This window comes from Melanotaenia boesemani, chromosome 18, assembly GCF_017639745.1.
Source record: "Melanotaenia boesemani isolate fMelBoe1 chromosome 18, fMelBoe1.pri, whole genome shotgun sequence".
Lineage (NCBI taxonomy): Eukaryota > Metazoa > Chordata > Actinopteri > Atheriniformes > Melanotaeniidae > Melanotaenia > Melanotaenia boesemani.
Window position 1 is genome coordinate 25,386,318 of NC_055699.1, and position 20,491 is coordinate 25,406,808.

A 20,491-nucleotide genomic window follows, 5' to 3' on the forward strand; every position below is an offset into this window, starting at 1 on the left:
CGTCAAATGTATAAAAAGTAGACTGAAGACAAAAGATGGCAGATAAATTAACAGACGGCTCTTATTACAAGATAGACCATCACTGTCTTTAACGATGAGTTTATCTAGCTGTCCTCTGTCTACGACTCAGACAGCAACACACAGCTGAGCTGTGACTAATGGCAGCTCAGTGTGTTTTATGGGCTTTCCTCCATCAGCTCTATCAGTCGATGCATGGCAGACATGGTGGTGCGTGACTAAAACGGTCTCAGCTCCTCAGACATTCCTGAGTGTCTGAAAGCGGTTTGACCAGGATAGTAACCTGTAATACAGCCGCTGCACTGTGGGGAAACGTTAGCTTCACCACCCATGATGCAGCGATCTAGATCTGTTACACGTCGTCCAGGAGCTTCACAATCCAGCCACTAAATGTACTCTTTAATCAGTAAATCCACAATGATCCACGATAACATTATTTATCACATTTCATCGTAGAAAGATCACTATAACTACTATGTTGCTAAGAGACCTCTATTTAGACCTGGACATGATGATGAAGCCACTTCCTGTCAAACTTTCCACCAATCAGAGCTTAGATTGACGGTAACGTCCAATCAGGAGCAGCCAAAGATCAACCAGTGAGCAGAAAGTTCTATGTGTGTCTGAAAAGAAGAAAAATAATGCTCCTCTATGGCTGGAATGAAGCCAAGAAGACGTTTCTGATGCACGGTGGTGCCAAAAAGCAGCTGAGCTGGAGTTGGTTTAGTGAGGATAGCAGGTAAATAGTAGCAGGAATAACTGGAAATGAGGAAAAAGTGGAAACATGGAAATAGTTTCTGTTGTGTGTTTGTTTCAATACCAATATTTTTTCTCCTGAAAGCCAAGACTTGAGAGAATGATGCCGGTGAGAAAAGGCTTGGTCCCTGTTGGTCTGTGTGTTATTTTGTTATTCTGGTCGGTCTTCATGCTGCTATATCTATTCATACATTCATTTTACATCATTTTAGCCTCATAATCTGAAGCTGAGGCTGGAAACATCATGTCTGCTTGCTGACTGGGATTAAAAGCTTCAGCTTCTACTGGCAGTTTCAAATAAAAAGCAAACAGAAGGACCAAAAACTAGTAAAAGAAATGACTTGGAGTTTTAAGGGTTAATGAGCAGAAGGACAAGGAAGTGTAACTATTTTGCACACCAAAGCCTGCAGTAAAGAAGTGGTGGCAGCTCGGAGTCACGGCGTTCTTTATAGCAGGGGGCCTGGTGCTTCCCTCGCTAAGAAAGGCTGCTCTCACTGGGAAAAGAAGGAATGGAAAAGGATGAAAAACAGGAAAGGGCGGTGCGCAGTAATAAGAGTGAAAGAGTAGCCTCAAGACCAAAGGAAAAGATCTCAGACTTTACTCTGCTGAGCCCTTCAGACTCTCTTAATCCCCAATCCTTCATTTCTACAACAATCCTGGCTGATGAGCAGGATCATTAGAAATGATGGGATATTTAAGAGTGTGGTAAAAGAAAAATGATCATGTATATACATCATATGTAGTATGAGTAACTAGAGACATCATTTTAGAATATGTACAGTTACGCCACTACTGTCTGCGGCATATCTTTGCCATAATTTACTGCCATTCTCCTTTGTTATCTCCTCCTTCATATCACCCTCCCAGCTGAGCCAAACCAGTGGCCTCTTTGACTCCACATGCCCTTCAACAGCGCAGAGTCGGGAACATGCCTGAGACGTACAAGCACAGCCAAACTGAAGGAGAATACCAAACAGTGTCTGTCTGCATCCAACCCCCCACCACCACTTTCCCCACCATCCGGAGGACCCTCTCATAGCAGACAAAAGAAATGAATCAGACTGCCCTCTGAGGCCATGACAGAGGCTTTGATACATGAAGTGTTCCCACTCTTCCCCTTTACTAAAAGGCAATGGGACAGGTAGCACTTATGAGACTGGTGGCTTTTATTTCTTACTTCCTTTTTGTTTCTGAGGCATTAATATGTGCAGACATGAAAATGTAATAGACAACATGAATCTTCCATACACAGATGATAGAGAAGGTGGGTAGGACGACAAAGAGACGTCAGCATAGTTTCCATATTACACCAGCATTCCAGTTTAAATGCAATTCCTAAATAGGAGAAGCTCAGAGAAATGGAAAAAGCAGACGACTGAAGAACAAGACATGAAATGAGACAGTGTAAGCAACGCCATCGAGTTTCCATTACATACCAATAAGTCTGATAATATTCAGTGAGCAGATATGTTTGTTAAAGAGTGAACAGCTGGTTACTTCTCATGACACCGAGTCTGTTTATATGACCATCAAAATCTGATAACTAGAAGTAATCTGATTATAAGAATAATCAGGTAGGCAATTCTGAAATGTGAGAATTGTCAGAAAAGCCCATTTTCCATCTTCTGGAGTATGTATGTACATAGCGACAAGACTCAAAACATCAGGGGCCTTATTCCTAAAGAATCTTAGTGTAAAGAGTTGCTCCTAACCAAGAACAGTTCTGTATTTCTAAGAAAATCATGATGTTTTCTGAGAATTTCCCCTAAAAGATAAAATCTATTCCTAAAGAATCCTAGCTCTTAAGAGAGCTCCTAAGGTGAGACATGTTAAGAGCAGGAAAGAGGACTTTTAAGCAGCTTGAGTTCCCTAAGCAAAGGACAAAATGGCGGACATGGGAGGCAGGAAAGATGTTCTCCAAACACTGGATGGCAGTAAATTAATTAAATGTTACAGACTGGATTGTGCAGGAATCATATTTGTGGTTTTTCATGACATACATCTCACGAAACCATTCTTAACCCTTTAAAGCCTGACCCAAGATAGCATATACTGTTTGTAGGTTTTATTACTCTGTGATATTTCAAAATTATTGTTGTGCCAAAGGTATCCATGAAGAACCAGAGTACAGGTGTCATTTAGTATTTGTCAAAAAGGTTTTACCATATTGTGATGCAATAGGTATTCCGCAACGTTAAAGGCGCATTTCATAATTTTGTGACCTTACAACTCTGCGTTCTGGACTTGTTAGGCGGCACGGTGACAAGCTTCTGCTGCCCAGCAGCATCCATAAGCTGAGAAACTGCACAATACTACTTTTTCTACTGGGACGTTGCGTGACGCTGCAGCCGAGTATTGCGGTATCCACCACGTCACAAACTAGCAAGCGGATATAAACACACAGGTCGTTTTCAACATTCACCATGTCAGCAAAAAACGCAAGAACACATTATCAGAGGAGAGGAAAAGGAAGGGAGAAAGGAAGAAAGCAAAGGATTAGACAAGAGTTAAGATCAGACTGGCTGGAGAGAGCTGACAGTACAGGTAGGATGCAAGATGGAGGCCGAGTTTGCCGTCAACAGGGGGCGTGTCACTGAGAAAATGGCAAAACCTTTGTCTTTAAGGAAGGGAAACAGGGAGAAAAGACTGAGGTATGACACATGACCCAAGAACTGAACTGATAATCAGTGACAACAGGTCTGATGGAGGGATGACTCCCCAGATCCTGGACCTCAACATTAACTCCTTTCAGAATGCAAATAACTGTGAAATTAAAATTAATTTCAAAGTAAATTGAAATTAAGAAATTTAAATTGTATTAAATTGTTTAAAATAAATAAATGTAATTTATTATAAATCAATTTTTAGTTCAATTAGTTAGAAATTCTTTATTGGAAATTATTTTAATTTACCTTTGAATTTTATTAAATTTAAATGTAATAATCTTAAAAGAAACCTTGTGTCACTATTATATTTTCCACATGTCCATAAACACTGACACTAAATGAGCCACTGATCATCTTCAGACACATCCTCACCAAATCATATTCTAGATGTTTTTCTTTAACTATTACCATCAAACCAGCACGTTGCTTATAATTAAATTTGGTGGCAGAGTGACACAAAGTCAGGACGTACCTTAGCAACGCCTGGATGTGATGACTACAATTTGAACTGGACTTCTCTAAACTGGTTACCACGACAACCATCAGTGCCGTGAGTTTTGACATCTGTCAGAAACCTGCTGAATATTTCCAGCGTTTTATGTGACAAATGGTAAGTAAAACAACTCTTTCATTCGTAATTGATGTAGTGCAGTTTTGTTTGATTTGTTTTATCATTTTTATGTCACCAATGCCTCTTAGTAAATTTGATAATAATTTTAAGGCACAAAAAGTCGCAACATTCCACGTGAAATTTTTTTTAGATGTATGTTTGAATTTGAAGTGTTTCTAAAACTGCTGTTATTGTCATAGTTTCTGGATTTTCTTCTCTGACTTTGAGTCTTTAATTGTCCTTTTACAGCTGATTCAAAGATGAAGGATGAAGAGGAGATGATATCAATTGATGATAAAAATCACCAACAGACTTCCCTGCTGGTAGAAGTAAGTCAGATGTATTTTTGTTGTCAGAGGCTGGATTTAAAATGTCACACTAATATGTTTTCAGTCCATCTAAAATAGTTTCTGAGCTTTTCTGAAATTTGTTAACACTGAACTTTTCTTTTAGAAATAATCTCATCATAAAATAAAAGTTCAACTTGATTATAACACTTAAATTAACCAGATGTAATCTACTGTTTATTTTAAATCAATTGTTTTTGTTGGCTGTCACTATGGCAACAAGTTTTCACTGCCTAACAGCTAGCTAAAATGCTATTAGGAGGCTGCTTGTGTTAGTCTGAATAATTTAACTTCGGTCATGTATCTGAACACCTTCTGCTGTGCAGTTAGAAATAATTTTACCATTTAGTATTTTAATTTGCTTTTGTTACTGTCTCTTTGTAATATCATTGCATGTTTGTTGCAATGACAATAAAGTTCTATTCTATTCTGTCCTTTTGTCTTTCCTTCATAGCATCAAACCAACAAAAGTCCAGGTTGGCCTCGTGGTGAGGAGGATGGCACCTGTGGAAGACAGCTAGATGAACCCACTCCCACTGTGGACAGAAAACATCAGCGTGACATTGGAAAATGCTTCAAAAAGCTGTCTAAACTTAAAGAACATCAGAGAATCCACTCTGGAGAAAAGCCACACCTGTGTGAAGTCTGCGGCAAGACCTTCAGGTTACGATGCTATTTGAAAAGCCACCAGCTCGTCCACAGTGAAATGAGGCCATACACTTGTCCTGAACCTGAATGTGGACAAAGTTTCCGCAACCCAAGACATTTTAAAAACCATCAGAGCATCCACTCTGGAGAAAAGCCACACCTGTGTGAAGTCTGCAGCAAGACCTTCAGGTTACGATGCTATTTAAAAAGCCACCAGCTCGTCCACAGTGAAATGAGGCCGTACACTTGTCCCGAACCTGAATGTGGACAAAGTTTCCGCCACTCAAAAAGTTTAAAATACCATGAGAGCATCCACTCTGGAGAAAAGCCACACCTGTGTGAAGTCTGTGGCAAGACCTTCAGGTTACGATGCTATTTGAAAAGCCACCAGCTCGTCCACAGTGAAATGAGGCCGTACACTTGTCCTGAACCTGAATGTGGACAAAGTTTCCGCCACTCAAAAAGTTTAAAATACCATGAGAGCATCCACTCTGGAGAAAAGCCACACCTGTGTGAAGTCTGCGGCAAGACCTTCAGGTTACGATGCTATTTGAAAAGCCACCAGCTCGTCCACAGTGAAATGAGGCCGTACGCTTGTCCTGAACCTGAATGTGGAAAAAGTTTCTGCCACTCAAAAAGTTTAAAATACCATGAGAGCATCCACCCAGGAAAGAAACGCCATAACTGCCATACCTATGCGAAGTCTGCAGCAAGACCTTCAGGATACTAAAGTATGAAAGAACATCACCTCACCCACAGTGAAGGAAACGTCCTGAGTCAAAGGGTTTAAAACTCAACATCTTCCACACTGAAGAACAGCTGATGTGACCAGTGTGGGAGAGTTGATCAGTCTTAATAAGATGTCTATGCATGTAATTTGTCCAGTGTTTTTTATTTGCAGCAAACACACACGTCTACATGTTAGCATGTTCAGTAAGAGTCTCAGTCAGAGCAGTTTTACTGAGTGAAGCTTCACTTTTTACAGATTATCAAATACAACCAGAATGTTGATCACAGTGTAAAACTGCATCTGAATATTATGAAATTAGTTTAAAGAGTGTTAAAATGTCAAACTGAGAGTGTTTGAAATGTTTATAGTAAAACTCTCAAAACATTATTTTTAAATATAAAATATTTGAATTAATTAAACTTAAATTCCATATTTTAATTAGCATTGAAACTTTGTTAAGAAATTAAAAAGGAGGCTGATCTTAAGTCAGAAGGTCACAAAGTTTTTAATATAAACTGAAAACGCAAAGATTTTCAGTAGTTCAGTTTTAATGTCATAAAAAGTCTGAAAGATGAAATACATTCAATAAAATATATTTTTTATATAATGGTATAAGATAACATGTAAACAGTGATTTGTAAAGGTAAATGTATACAGCAGGTTTGTAACTTGCTGTGTAGTTTCGTCCCCTGTGACCCCTCATAAATAAACCCAGGTTTAAACTAAAAAAAATGTTCCTTTTCCAACAGTCAGCTGTCATTTAAACTGATTAGATTCATGAATTGTTTGTTAAACTACTGAACTCTGACTTATGAATCATTCAGAATAAAAATTAACCTAACACAAGGGATGAACCAAAGTTGTGTCAAAACAAAAAACTTAGCAAAGAACAAATAGACTAAGATAGACTAAAGATTCTTAATGCCAAGAGTATATCCTAATGGCCAAATTCTAAGAAAATTCTGAGAATCACAAAGTTTTGTAAAATTTCCCCTGTAGACATGTTAAGAGCAGGAAAGAGGACTTTTAAGATGCTCAGGAGTTCCCTAAGCAGAGGACAAAATGGCGGACAGAAGAGGCAGGAGAGATATTCTCCAAACACTGGATGACAGGGAATTAATTAAACGTTACAGACTGGATTGTGCAGGAATCATATTTGTGGTTTTTCGTGAAATATACCTCATGAAACACTTTTATGCTCATTGACCAACTGAGCCAGGAGCAAACCCTGTTCCTCTGTCCAGTTGCTGTTTACTGGTTTGTGGTGGATTTGAAAGCCAACAACACTGCTTCTTATAGGCCGCTCACCAATCATAGACGTTGATAGAAGCTGAGCCATTTTACCCTTGTTAATACAAAATGTTGAAATGTTCAAAGTTGAAAGCGCAACAATTACCAGCATGGTAAATAAATGTAAGCAAATAAATATAACTACCAGCATGTGAATACTGTGCAAGTGAGTTTCAACACATTCTGTAGGATCATTTTAAAGTTTAGTTTACCATTTGTTTAAGAGTTTCTTTTATGTGAAATATTATTTATAATTACACAGTTTTCTAATACAGATTAATAATTAAGTGTAATGATTTGACAGTTAATTCTATGCCCATTTTCACCAAAGGTGATAGCTTTTAGACTCAAGCAATCACCGCTTTTGAAATGATGACTCATATCAAGCAACGAGGTCAACAACACCTCCTCATTAAGACAGGAGTTTCTGTCCATTCCTTGCTCAGAGTCCTCTGAGAATGTTCTGGATTCACTCCTAAGCTAAGACTCCTCGCTGGGATTTTTAGGCTAAGTTAGGAGCTCTCTGAGAGGATTCTCAATCTTTAGGAATATGGTCCCTGGTCTTTGTTAAACATAGTGGCGCCCACGGTCTTAGCGTTAGCTGCTAATGTGGGAGCTAATAAGCTGTAAAACAGATGTTAATGTTTTACTCGGTTACACGAACTTCATGCTATTACAGGCTATCTGGTTTTTCTTTTGTGTTCTGCTTATGTTGTGACTGCGACGCTTCCGATTTTTTAACGGAAGATGTTAAAAACATGGAAGTGTCACAGTTTTTTGGACAGATGTAAAAAGATAAAATGTTTTAAAAATCCGAAAAATCAGGTCTACACGCACAAAGACACTGGACTGTTGGGGGAAAAAAATCTTAGGATTTTAATCTGATTTCTCATCATCAGATAACCGATACGTGATCATGAAAGTCCAATAATTGAAATAACATGTCTACATGCACTTCTGAAAGGCTATATTCAGAAAACCCTGGTCTACATTTTACCGCCTATTATCGGATCTCTATTGGAGTGACATAGTGACATAACTTCCTAGAAAAATGTTCCTTCCTAACACCCCAACACTCAAGTGTCTTTGCACATATAGACCCATATATCTCATTTATTTAGTTTTTTATATCTGTACATGTGAAAAAACACACACCTTTCTGGTCTAATAGGCACCTTCTACCACATGATATGGGAATCCACTGGTGTGAGGAGTTTTTGGAACATGGTTAAAGAATATTTGGCTAAATTATTCGATGTCACATCCCAGTGTCCCCATCTATATTGATTTTAAATTATTTGCATCAGTTGCAGCCACATAAATCCTAGGAATGTGTATTCTTAGCTGATCTTACTGCTACCAAGAAGTAGCTTGCTACGGGATGGAAGCAGCACTCTGCTGACCAGTAGTAGCTGACTGGAGTTGTCCACTGCACACAGAAGACACAGTTAAACTTTGGGTTCTCCCTCTAATGTATTTACTCATTTATTTTCTTCTTGTCTTTTATTTTTTTCACCTTTTTCTGGACCTAGTCTGTTCTTTTTTGTATCCTGTATAATGTGTATCCTTAATCTATTATACTGTATTTTTTGGTATTATTTTACTATTGTGTACATTAATTTTGTTTTATTTCCCTTTTTTTGGTCTAAATATTGATAAAAACATATTGAGACAAAGGTCAAGTCACAGCAGAAAGAGGCACATAAAACATGGATGTCTTGAATGATTTAATGTCAGTTACTGTTGACTACAGACAAACTGAGCGATGCATTCATGAACTATTAATTAGCCAGTTATTTGACTCAGTGGCAACTGGAAAACTTCATGAACTGTCTTTTTCTTCCCAAAAGATGCATTTGTCCCAGCATTTTTGTGCTACAGATGACAGAAAATATAGAAAACAGCTTCTGTATTTTGTTGTTTATACTGTTACTTTCATTGAGTCCCGTGTACATTGTGTCTTTGACTTGTCCATACTGCTGGGACATTACATGCTACCACACGGCTAACTTTAATAATTAGATGAAAGTAAGCTGTAACAACCTAGTCATTTAACCTTACAAAAGTGGTCATCGGTAAGAAATATGGAGGCTAATGAGGACCATCATGTCTGGTCTTTAATAAATGCTAGCTTGTTGGTTGAGATGAATATTTCCCCTCCAAAAATGTTGGAGGTTGGAGCTCGCTGTGCTGCGTTCACGACCCTGCGAGTAGTTAAAAACTCCTGCGATCAGAGCAATGCGCTCTCTCGATTAAGAAATGCGCTGCTGAATTGATAAATACGCTGATCAAGGTATCTGGCAGCGATGTAACGCCGTACTGATACACCAACAGTGTTTTCTCTGCGGTTTAATTTTCATTTAGAAAAGGAAGAAATCCCTTTAAAGGCTACTTGTTTTCTGAATGAGGCTATGCAGCATAAAAACATATTTTCTGGTATTTCACAGCAGCTTCCATAACGTTTCCCAAGAGGTCTGTTATGATAAATGAATAAAGTAATAAGGACAGTATCTGAAGTCTGAATTCCAGCTGTATCAGTAGCCTCAGAGAGCCAGCTGCTGCTCTGCTTTTCACAGAAAACACTAAACCACATTTGCTTTTCCACAGCCTGCCAACATTCCTCTTGTGTTTGGCAGAGGCTAAAGATACACTTCTGAGGGGGATATGGCCTTGAAAAGGCTTTTTGTAATGTTTATAGTCAGAAAATCTATAACACTTAGGCAGACATGGTTTCTTTTTGCAACCAAAACTAATTTACATTGAATAGTATTTAAATTTTATCTTCCAGCAGCAATTAAGTGGAAACAATGAAAGAAAATGCACAAACTCTGGCAGAAGGCCAAGTTTAAAGTAAGGCTGCTCAGCCAACATGTTATTTCTGATCTTCCTGGAATCTCCAATAACTCAAAGCCATTTTTACATAAAGCCCTAATGTTCTACTGACAGATTCTGGATGGGTCACACGTGGAAATGCAACTGTGCAACATTTCTTCCAAAAGTTCTGCTAACACGCAGAGTGCATCGCTTCCCATTTGCTCATGAATGAACCCAGTGGTCTATAATGCAAAAAGTTACTAACATGGACACACGAGGAGGTTTATGTGACACCTAGTGGCAAAATTCAGATTACTTCATCACTGTAGCTGAACACAGGTTCATTTATGAAGTCTTGTGTTGAGCTGAGCCTTTGACCAGACATTCATTCATTAAAAGGACATCTTCAGTCGGCTCCAGACTGCGACCAAATGCTGGCATTTTGCGACTAAAATGTGAGACAGTGAAAGTGAATTTTTCATCTACTCGCGCAATTTTCTTTTTCTTGTTGTAGTTATAACTGAATTCATTTTGTCGCTAACAAACTTCTGCTCCCCTCTTCAGCCCAGTAGTTCACAGTAATGTCCAAATTAGCTGCTGGTTTGGCGACTCAAACTAACTTAAATACGAGAAAAGGAGACAAACACCAACGAAGAAGACGACAGCCAATGTGCGTGTGAGCAGGGACGAACGAGCACTGTGATTGGCTCATGTGTGAAAAGAGTCTTGCGGGAATTTATTATTCCTCAGTGTTGCCAACTTAGCGTCTTTGTCGCTATAGTTAGCGAGTTTTCAGTTTTCATTTATCACTAATACAGTGAAAATTAGAGGAAATGTGAATGTTTGCTTTGCAAGGTGATTTCAGTTTGCACCCCTAAATTTTCAGCTTGTGCTCCTAAAAATTTAAGTTAGGGGTCACTGCGCTCCTCGTAAAAACAGTTAGTCTGGAGCCCTGAAATAGCATGTATCTAAATGTAGGTTGAGAATTCATGGTTGAGAAATAGCAGCTTGATGCCAGACTGAATTGGAAATTAGGTAAAATCTGTGCAGCCATCTGCTATGAACTGAACGATAATCAGCCAAACACTCATCCTGTAAACCAAATTATTTCCACAGCAGATTTTTTCCCATCATGCTTCCTGACTACTGTTGGTGATGTATTGCTGCTGGTACCCAAATTTCCCTGAGGACTCTCCAAAGGGATTAATAAAGTATTTCTATTCTATTCTATTCTATGACTTTTCTCCTCAGCTGCTGCTACACTTTGTGGTTTTTTGAATATCACATTTCAGAAGTGGATGTAGACGCGTCAGATTATCACATTTATCGGAATACTCGGAGTTATCGGATTTTGATGGTCATGTAAACGGGTTCAAGATCAGCCAATAGTGTGTTTGCTTGAAATGCTCATCCCTACTTTGAAGTGCATGTGTGAACATAACATTCATGTGTGAAAACACCTCATTTGATGGGCGACCAGATCAATTCTCAGTGATAAATTTGCCCATATTACAGACAGTTTCTGCTTGATCCTTTACCATTTACAGAGATCCTATCAAAGCTGACACAGAGAGGACTAGAACACCAGTTCTCACAAGCAGCTGTCAGGCTGAGCTGTAGACCAGATCGGGAATCTTGTGGGGTTTCCTGGATGTGACAGGATGAGCTCAGGGCTAAAGTCTGAGGAGCTGAGAATTGTTGCTCAGTAAGCCTCCACAAATTCCCCATGTGTGCAGAGTCTGCCCTCGCTTAGCTAAAACGCAGGAAGCTCAGCTCGATCACACAGGAAGACGCCTGGAAAGCAGTCAAACCTCCCTGCTGAAGCAATAAAACGCCAGATTAGGAACTTAATGGTAAGATAAAGAGAACGAAAGGCAAAGAAATAGAGCAAATGTGCTGCAGAAAATAGAAAGAGATTATTTAAATCTACACAACCAACTGAAAATCTGATAAATATTAAATTTATTACTATAAAGAGATTAATTAATAGCCAACTGAGATAAAATAAAGAGCTAATGGTTGAAGAGCCGCTGTGCTTGAGACTGAATATGAAGCTTGGATGGGACAGGTACAAATTTAATGATGCACATTTCATTCAGTAGACCATTAAAAAAAAGGGATAAAAGTGATTCCGATGATGATGATGAGTTATTATCAAGTTTTATGTCTAACAACATTTAGTAACTGACCCAGTTTGATTATTGATCTCACAATTTGTCTTCACATCATTAATCATTCACCAATCAACATTTTCCTGTTCCAAACCTCCTAAATGGACCCTTCAGTTGGTGCTCCAATCCAACCCAAAAGGGTGGAGCTTGACACGCTACAGTCCATTGATTGGTCGTAAGTCTCATCACTGCCCGTGTAAGTGGGCAATAAAAAAATTAGCAACAGCTCTATGTTTACACAGGGTTAATCCAGGAATCCCAGAGTTAAACTTACTACCTTGTACTACCCTGCGGTACTCTGTTACACATACGGTGGATTTTTGTTGTTTAAAGCCACATGCCAAGAAGAAAAAACACAAACTGCTGGATGTCCAGCATCCTCCTCCTTTGTTTCTGGGTCACATTCTTTTCTGTGATTATTTAAGGAAAACGCTTCACCACTATTACATCACGCTATAACGTAGCAGACACACCTATCACTATCCAGCTGATACGCTGCCTACCAGGTAAGGGTACCGCTGGCTGTGGAAACAACAGAAATCAGGGTTTACCAAACCAAACTGAACCAAACCGACCTGGACCCGCTGGTGGAAACGGGCTTTAGATTCTGTTTAAGATGTTTTAAGTGTATTAAAACCAGGTTTCCAGTTCAGAGACAAAACCATAATTTAGTTTTCTACCTTAAAAAATTCTGTAGTTTTAATCAAATTTTCGCAATGCATTTGTTCTTCTTACAGAGGTAACGTAAAAATAATAACGGCTACGTTTACACGAGTTTAAACTCCCCTTTAATTCAGACTAAAAATGAAATCATCCTTAAAATAAGCTTGTAAACCCCGAATTTCAAATTAAAATGGACATTCCGAATTTAAGTTAAATCCAAAGTGTCGGGTTTTAACGATTTTAAAACCGCACGGAATAATTCCTCGATCACGTCAACGTTCATTCTGGTGGTTCTGAGCATGCTTGTTCTCTTGTCCTGTCACCATGACGATAGGTACTGTACTCTACCTCCCTGTTCCTCCTCAGCTGACCAAAGTGAAGCTGGATGCTGGTGTCCAGCTGCTGCTTCAAAACTAGAATCATAAGACGAAGAGAAGCAGGAACTGGAGTTTGTTTTCTTCCGACAGACGTAAATAAAGACGTCAGAACCCTTCCCAACCCCCAGATCTAAAGCAGAATTGAATAAAGGCGATTAAAAGTGTTTTCCATGTAAACCTCAATTCAGAATTACTATTTCCATGTAAACACTGAGGAGAATACTTTAATTCCAAATTACTTCATTTTGAATAATTAATCCTGAAGTAAAAAACATCATGTAACCGTGGCCAAACATATGTTTCACAGCAGCAGTGAATATAAGATAAAAACTGGTGAATACGGGGAAGTGGTTCAGGTTTGTTCCACTTTAACCAACGCCTTCACGTCTTCAGAAAACCAGAAATTAATTTAGCGCTCAAAGCACTTTTAGATAAAAATGAGTAATGAGGCAGGTTGATCATTTCCGGTCTGTAAAATGATACCACACTCAACCAAAGAAGAGAAATTAATTAAAACACCAGCCGGTGGGTTCACATGCACTAGACTTGAAAGCTGAATAAACACAAGCCTGTGTGACGTGTTTGAACTCATTTTTAACATGATGTCCAGTCAGTGGCCTTAAAAAGAAAGAAGCGATGCGAATGAAGCATGACAGATATTCCTTTACTGTTCCCTTGAGAAACTCTGCTCAGCGGAGGAAATGGAGGCCGTCTGGTTTAAGTGTGAAGTTGGGGCTGTAATGAAAGACATCTGAGTGTCATTTATGAGCCAGTTTTCAAACCTCAGCAGATACATGGTGGAGGCTTTCACTGCCGACCCGTTGTGGGGGTAGAGCCTGATTAAGACAAACTTTGACATGCCGGTCTGGAGAGTGAAAACATATTCTACAGCAGTTAACACACAATCTTTGTAACATGCTAGCTTCTGTTGAACAGCTTGCATAATGTCGTTTTCTGTCACTGCTGCTGGTTTCAGTTAAATTTCTGTTACGGGTGGTTTCTCTGGCTTCCTAGTTATGAAGCTAGACTAATAACTTGTATCTCAGTGTGACATTTGAAGCTTGTCTGTGGCAATACAGACTAGTTTCTTTCCACCAGGTCCCCATGGCTATTGTTTGTCTCAGACCAGCAGCTATGTTCTGCCCGGTGTGATCTGGAAAAAATTTAATTTTGTTTTCACATTGAAATCCGCGTCAATAAAATGTAGAGCGACATGTATATACGGCTCTATGACCACAGGTCCACAGCGTGGCGAAACATTGGACTGTAGCCACGTCCTTCACAACACCCTCACCACACTCATCATCCAGGGCAGGAGAGCCTCCACTAACATGGAGACGAGATGGTGGTGATGCTGTTTGTCCAAAGTGTTGATGAGTTTCTTAAATCTCGGGTTACTCACTGTGTTAACTGAGAAAAACGTTTGTCTCTGTGTCTCTGGAAGCTGCTGGATTATTTAGTCGCGATTCACAAAAACTGAACATTTTTCTATTTTCTTGTGTCGCGTCGCAAACCCCCGTGTGCACGTCTGTGTGAACGAGAGCAACATTTCACATGCACGAATGTCTCCTGTCGCTTGGCCGGAGGAGGGCAGCGATTTCCGCCTCATCGCGCAAGTTTGATAGAAAATGATGGAGAAGGAGCGACGTTGCCTCCCGTGTGTCCAGCCCATAACTGGTGAGGTGTTTGCAACTCGCGCTGCATAAAACTAAAGCAGACGGGGCTGTGGGCGGAGTCTGCAGCAGAGCGCTGCAATGCTAGTGGCGCTCGATTTGCAACTGAAAACAGCACAAGAGGAAACTGCGAAGGACAAAAATAATCGGATCCTTTCATTTTTACGATCGTTGAAAACCCAGATTGTAATTGCGATTAAAATTCGATTAATCGCCCAGCCCTACTAGGACTGGTATCGTCCCTAATTTTCTGAATCGATTCGATTCACAACAGCCTATTTCGATTCAATTTTGATTAATTTACAGCTAATTATGTAACACTACCTATTTCTCTTTAATATTAAAGATGATCTCAGATAACTTTTTTTTTTATAAAACAGTGCATTTACTTGACAATCAAAATCAGTTATCTGGGAGTAATCAGATTACTGTAATAATCTAATCTGACTGACACACACTGATCTGACTCTACATGCATTTCTGAAGTACCATAACAATACAATGTTTCCCCAGATTCAGAGCCAGAAACGCTCTGATGAAAAAACAACACCACTCAGGACAGAAAAAGGTGAAACTTTTTAAATGTCCTAATGAAACCGTTTCATTCAATGGAGTCGCTCTAAATATTCTTAAAGTTGAGATCTCAGATAACGTGTTGATATTAAAGGTGAAATAAGTTGCACTGACACCTAGTGTTTCAAATCAGAACTGCAGTCGAAAGAGAAAAACATGGAGAGCGTTCTTCCTGCCTCCCCCCCTTTTACCCTCGGAGAGTTTCGCACAGGTTGCTGGTTTGTGAGAGGACGGCTCTTTTACATACAGATGGAGAACATGGTGCCAGCAAACATCATGATGACGAGCGAAGATGATTCACACACAGTAAGTTGCAATGCTTTGCAATGCTAGTGCTAATTTCACACGCTAATTTACGTTAGCATAAGAATGTAAACAAAACCGTGGGGAGTCGCATTTGATTGGTTAAGGAACCAGGAAGTAGGAAAGAGCACCAAAGTTATTCCGTCACGGAACTCTTACTTTGAAAGGAGAAAAACTTGACAAAAACATTGTTGATGTAGAGACAGATTGTTTATAGGGAGGCTTTCTTTTATCCCTCGAACAAATGAGAACATTTTAAATTATTTTTACAGAAAAAATCCTAATTATTTAGCCTTTAATAAAAACTACAAAGAATATTGGATCCATTTAAAGCTGTAATACGACTCAGAAATTCCTACAATAATGGCACAACATCGGAGCAGGAGAAATCCTCCATCTGCTGATCTGCACAACCACCTAATAAAAGATTTGGTGAATGTATATATAAATTTGTATGTATTCATTTGACCCTGTCTGGATAAGAGAAATTCCTAATTAGGTTTGAATTTCTGAGCCTAATTCTAGACTTGAAAAAGCCCTGAAGTTCTATGATGCATTGACATTATATCTAGGACAGGTGGACTGAATGTGGAAACCGTGAGGTTTCTGCTGAGTAAGTGTAACGCTGACATAGCGATATCACCACCAGGTACACGGTGCAGCATTTCTACTCTTTCTCTGACTTTCCTGCTAGTCATTTTCTCCAGTTTCCTCCATCAACTTAAACTGAAACATCAAAGCAAATCATTTGCACTGAGGACGTGCAGAGGAGAAACTCCAGGAATCCTGTCAGCTCTAGTTCAGATACCAGCAGAACCAGTAGCTCTTTTAACAGCTCAAAAAATATTCATTAATCAACATAAAAGACATTAAACTGGGCAAGAAAATCTGTCCTAATGCGGTTAGAAATCTGTAAAGATTTAAGAAACAGACAAGGTTTCTAGCTGGGGACCTTTTGATGCATGTCCAACCCATGAGTCGCGATTCATTTCCTGTCACTTCCCTTCATTCTCTTATCTAACAAAGGAAGCTGATAAAGCTTTCTGGCCTGGTACCCCTCCCCAGTTTTCCACACTAGCATAATCACCTTTTCATTCATTTCAGCTCAGCTATTGTAAGTCCTAATGAAAGAGAAGCAAGTAGTCGTGTTACTGAATGAAGCTACAAGAGTTCTTGTTGTTGGACTGGAACACTTTCATATCTTTGAGCAAAGACATGAGAATAAACACAAAGAGTCTCTGAGTTAAACAGTAACAACATGGTATGACAGTCTGCAGCAGCCTGACACTGTTTACCACCAACATGGCATGTTTAGCTTCATTTTCTCAGCAGACCTTGGCAAGCAGAGGTCAGCTTTAACCACACCATTCCTCCCTGCTCTTTCAGAGGCTGTTTTTAGAAGCAGGAGGCACACCACCAAAAATGGCCCAGAAGAACATTTGAACTCACAGGAGACAAAGAGCAGCTGGTGAAGTGCAAAATCCAGCTCACACTTAAGTTTAAAAACAGTCAAATGAAACACAGAATAAAGAAATTATTGTATTTTATATGTATAAAAAAAGAAGGATTATTTTAATTGTTTTCTTGATCTAAATGTTTGAGGAAACTTTTAGAGTGTAAGTCCAACTGCTGTAGTTAGGACTTACTGGTTAGATTTAGAGGTGTCACTTCTGCTTTACAATTAATTGCAGTATTAAATGTCAAAAGATTATGTCTGAACCACATGGACAGATCACAACAGCAGCTCTGAGGTGTTGCTTTGAGGCATGTTGGAGTGGGAAGGTATGGCAGGGTTATTCCCCGTAAATAAATGGATCAAGTCGTCTTTGCCAGATTTTTTTTAAGTTACAGAGAGAAAAAAAAAGACCAAGATGTCATCATGGAGGACGGCTCAACAGCTTGTAAAATATGTCAGAAAACCGTTGAAGTGAAAGGAGTAAAAACCCTAAATATGTTTCCCCGCCTGCAGGATAATGGTGAATGTGCAATGACTGGTTTAATTATATTTATGCTTACTTAACATAACATTAGGCATGTTTACATGTGCAACCTTAGAATGGGTTACAATTCTGATCAGACCTCTACCGTCTACATGGACCCTTTGAAAGTTATTCTGATCATGACATGCATTTATATGTCTGAACAAAATTAATCATTTTACAGCAGTAGAAGAAGAAAAGGTCATTTCCAATAAATACAGCTGTGTGTGCATATTTACCGACTTCAGTTTGTCCCCTTTTAGCTGTAATGTTTTATTTTTAATTAAACTTTATTGAGTAAAGCCAACAGAGCAATAGAAGCCGTAATATAAAATGTGGGAATAAGCTACGTTGTCGTACAGCTGATGTACCGTTCATGTAAAAATAACGTTTACATGAATATTGGAATGTGTTTCCACGCCCCCCCCAATCAGAACACCAATCTGCACGTTTATGCATGTGTTCGTGTGATTTTACACATGTATGGTGTACAGTTACTGAACACATAGCCAGGATTATTTCAATATCTGCACCAAGACAATTAATAATCTTGATCTCCCTGGAAAGATAAAGGATTACTGCCTTATAAATCGCTCTGCTCTACAATAACTCTCTGGGTCCGGTCATGTGTGTGCATGTGGTGGAGGTAAAAGGAAGGAACAAGCAATCTCAGCCATTTAGTTTCCGAGCCTGTGATCTTCCCCTGTGGCACAAAGCATGTGTTGTAGATACAAACTGTATGCGTTCATCACTTCTGTCCCAAGGCGACAAATTCACACATGAGGTGTACGTCACTCTCCACCACAAACACACACATTCATGATAAACGTCGCATGTCCAGAAGAAAGGCCTGGGTGTGGCTCTCTGTGTAGTAAGTGGCATCATAAATCAGGTGGGAGCCGGGCCCCTGCAGTAGCAGCTGTTCCCTGGGGTCACATCCATTCATCTGGTGGCTACTGCCTCCACTACCGTCTTTCAGCCCCCCCTCCCCTCTTCAATGTCCTACATTTATCCTCCTTCTCAATTAGCCTTCCTCCCCCTCCTCTGCCCCCTTTGACTTCCATATCTCCTTCTGACATCCCCTCATTCTTTTTGTCCTCCTCTCTCTTCCTGCCTCCATTTCCCTGATTAAACTGAGTTTCTGGGCCCTGCCTCCACAGTGTGGAGTCAGCACACTCAGTAGCATTTCTAAAGCTTGCATCCTCCCAATTCTCTTCAGATGAATCTGCTGGGGAGGGGAGCTGGCACTTTTTTTTAGTGCATTCAGTCATTAAGGGTCCTGATTGTTGTATAAGCTTTGCTTGACATCAGCTGTTCACACTATCAAAAGTTTCAAGCTTCTAATATACCTCTGGGCTGTCAGCACCTCAGGTGACGTGATCCTGGTGTAATCAGAATAAATGTGAGATCTTGTTGAAGCACTTTCATATGACCTCATTAAAGAAGAGATGAGCAGCCTGTTGCATGTGCTTAATTAAACCATGCAGATTACAGTGCATTACACTCAGACAGCACCAGAAAACACAAATTCATCCACTTTTATGCGAGGTCATTATGAAGTTTAACAAATAACCTTGAAAACTACGTTCAATAAGTTTCAGACAGCAAACTACAACACACCGACTATAATTTCACTGGTGAGTTTCAAAACAGTTCAAAAGGAGCAACATCCAACATGTAAAAACAAACAAACAATCTAATAAATAACAATAATACTGTTATTTTATCGGGTTTGGATGAAACAAAGAAATAAAACTGTAAGAAAAGTAGAAGAAAAGGCTGGTTTACCGCGCAGCAGAGGTGTTATAGCCGAGGCAACATACAGGAGCAGTAAGCTAGCTCTCCTCGTTCAGATCCCAGTGATGAAGCAGCGACTATCTGCCGTGCTGGCACCGAGAGAGGGAGGGGGGACACTTTCTCCTCCGTTAACTTAAAGCAAATTTCTCCTGCTGCTCAGTCCCCTCAGAGAAACAAATAAAGCTCTTCAGTCTGTGAAATAACAGCCAAATAAACGGGGAAAAAAATCCCGAAAGAAAAACGTTATCCTCGTTGAGCGCGTCTCTTGTGTTCGATCTAAATCTGGTGAAGCAGCAGAAAAGTGACCAGCTCCGCTGCCCCCTACCAAACTGCGCGAGCGTCGCTCGAGACAGGAAGTTCCGGTTGTCACCTTTAAAGTAAAACCCAACTTAAACGTCAAAAGTGTAAACTTTTTTATTTTTAACGTTTGCCTATCCTAAATATAAAACTAATTTACGATGTTTGAATAAATGTGCAATTATTTTCAAAATATGTTCATGTTAGGTATAAAAACTAGGAAGCTAATCAGTGTTCAACAGCAAGTTTCTGATAATGATATAGCTGTAAACTTGTTTTATAATGTAGCTACAGTCTAGTCTACATCCAAGCTATAAGCTTTGTGATAGCTAGCAGATGTGTGCTGACTTGGGTGGTGTATCAGCCACACTGTAACTATGCTTCTTGGCAATAAATCTTTTACTTTGGAAAGTTTTACTTTTCAGTGGTTGAACTAAAATGATATTTTTTCTAATGAACACTCTTCTAGGGTTTATCACACAACAGTAAACTTAGCACACTAACTACATAAATCTTTTTGGTGGAGTATTTGTTGTAACAATACTTCTTGGTAGTAAATGTTATTCATTCAGAAAGGCTGTTTATAGTCCTTTTACATTACTGAGCTTTTTTCTTTATTTCTAATCAACAAAGCTTACAGCTTTATGCCAGATTAATTTTAACATCAGCACACTAAGGTTAACTTAGCACACAAAATAAATCAATTTGTTTTTGGTAGATTGTTTTTGTGTTGTAACAACACTTCTTGGCAATAAATGTTATCCCATTAGAAAGCCTAT

At 39.3% G+C, this 20,491-nt stretch overlaps 1 protein-coding gene and 1 long non-coding RNA gene across 3 annotated transcripts in view; one reads left to right on the top strand and one right to left on the bottom strand.

The window, feature by feature from the left end:
• itgb1a (integrin, beta 1a) overlaps positions 1–19,743 on the bottom strand; it is a 42,372-nt gene extending 22,629 nt beyond the window's left edge. Inside the window, exon 1 of one of the 2 annotated variants that reach the window (XM_041968305.1) lies at positions 19,407–19,742. The gene's annotated coding sequence lies outside the window, so the exon portion shown is untranslated. Of the gene's footprint in view, positions 1–19,406 lie in introns of both variants that reach the window. The other variant, XM_041968304.1, reaches the window with a different exon arrangement.
• LOC121628902 lies at positions 3,961–5,262 on the top strand. The gene is made up of 3 exons (XR_006008297.1): positions 3,961–4,050; positions 4,300–4,379; positions 4,852–5,262. It is a non-coding gene; the product is annotated as an uncharacterized LOC121628902 (long non-coding RNA).
• Positions 19,744–20,491: the final 748 nt, after the last annotated feature.